Raw genomic sequence first — 399 nt, 5'->3', positions numbered from 1 at the left:
TAGCCGGTGACACTCGGGTTACCCTGCCCAGCCCTTCCCGCTCCCCGCCACACCTAGCCCGCCCGCGCCCCTACCCGGAGCCCGGCGGGGGGCACCGAGCACAGTGACTGTGCGTTTATTGCTGGTCCCCGCGTCCCTGCCGCCCTGGCGAGGGCGGGCTCCTGAAGCGACTCCCCTGCGGCCTCCACCCACTCACCGCGAGGCGGAGGCCTCCTGTTACCGACAGACGCGCGGACGAGCAGACAGAGCCCGCTGGGTTGGAGCCCGTTAGCCGAGCAGCAGCAGCCGCAGCGCAGGGGCGGACCGGGAGGACCGCCTTGGGCTCCTGGCGGGACACGTGGCGCACAGAGGCCAATCCCGCTCGCCCGCCTCCCTCCTCCCCTCTCGCCCCCACCCCCA

General features: G+C 73.4%; 1 protein-coding gene across 2 annotated transcripts in view; it reads right to left on the bottom strand.

The window, feature by feature from the left end:
* Positions 1 to 347, bottom strand: part of ANXA6 (annexin A6) — a 56,542-nt gene extending 56,195 nt beyond the window's left edge. For both annotated transcript variants that reach the window (XM_006150833.3, XM_014588726.2), the window contains exon 1: positions 197 to 347. The gene's annotated coding sequence lies outside the window, so the exon portion shown is untranslated. The remainder of the gene's footprint in view (positions 1 to 196) is intronic.
* Positions 348 to 399: the final 52 nt, after the last annotated feature.

Source organism: Tupaia chinensis, unplaced genomic scaffold (genome assembly GCF_000334495.1).
Source record: "Tupaia chinensis unplaced genomic scaffold, TupChi_1.0 Scaffold000301_1, whole genome shotgun sequence".
Lineage (NCBI taxonomy): Eukaryota > Metazoa > Chordata > Mammalia > Scandentia > Tupaiidae > Tupaia > Tupaia belangeri.
This window is presented reverse-complemented; position numbering and strand designations above follow the sequence as displayed.